This window comes from Nematolebias whitei, chromosome 3, assembly GCF_014905685.2.
Source record: "Nematolebias whitei isolate Nwh7 chromosome 3, NemWhi1, whole genome shotgun sequence".
Taxonomy (NCBI): domain Eukaryota; kingdom Metazoa; phylum Chordata; class Actinopteri; order Cyprinodontiformes; family Rivulidae; genus Nematolebias; species Nematolebias whitei.
The window spans coordinates 41,402,220-41,403,061 of record NC_056500.1 but is presented as its reverse complement, the minus strand read 5'-3'; the positions used below and the strand labels follow the sequence as shown (position 1 = coordinate 41,403,061).

Below are 842 nucleotides of genomic sequence, written 5' to 3'. Positions count from 1 at the left end.
TATATATATATATATATATATATATATATATATATATATATATATGTATATATATACACAAAGTATATATATATATATGAAGCCCATATTGTCCAAAAATAACCTGGAGACAGTAATACATGCATTCATTACATCTAGGCTTGATTACTGCAATTCACTCCTGTTTGGTATCAGTCAGACCTCCATTGCACGACTACAACTGGTCCAGAATGCAGCAGCCCGATTTTTAACCAGTACAGGCGAAAGAGAGCACATTACACCAGTTTTGGCCTAACTGCACTGGTTACCGGTTCACCTTAGAATCCAGTTCAAAATACTACTGTATGTCTACAAATCGCTGAACAGTCCCCCCCCCCCCCCCCCCCCACCCCCATCGCTCTGATCTGCTACAACCGTATGTCCCACCGCGTTCCCTGAGGTCAGCGGACCAGTTGCTCCTCACAGTTCCAGGAACTCGTCTTAAGCGCAGAGGTGACAGGGTCTTCTCTGTAGCAGGACCAAGACTTTGGAACGAGTTACCTCTGCTTGTCAGACTGACCCCTCCCTCTCGGTTTTCAAATCCCATTTAAAAACTCACTACTATTCAGTAGCTTTCAACACCAGAGGATCTGTGTTTTGATCCTGTATGCTCCACACTGGTTTATCGTCATATTTATTATCTGCATCATTTTTATGTCTATATTCTGATTTACTTCATTTTGTATTTTGCTTTGTGTGTTACCTGTTGTTTTGTCTGTACAGCACTTTGGTTGGTCTTGTAGCTGTTTTAAGTACTCTATAAATAAAATGGTATGGTATATATATATATATATATATATATATATATATATATATATATATAT

General features: G+C 38.5%; 1 protein-coding gene across 1 annotated transcript in view; it reads right to left on the bottom strand.

The window, feature by feature from the left end:
• grin2bb (glutamate receptor, ionotropic, N-methyl D-aspartate 2B, genome duplicate b) overlaps positions 1-842 on the bottom strand; it is a 200,182-nt gene that overhangs the window by 10,960 nt on the left and 188,380 nt on the right. The gene's annotated exons all lie outside the window — the stretch shown is intronic.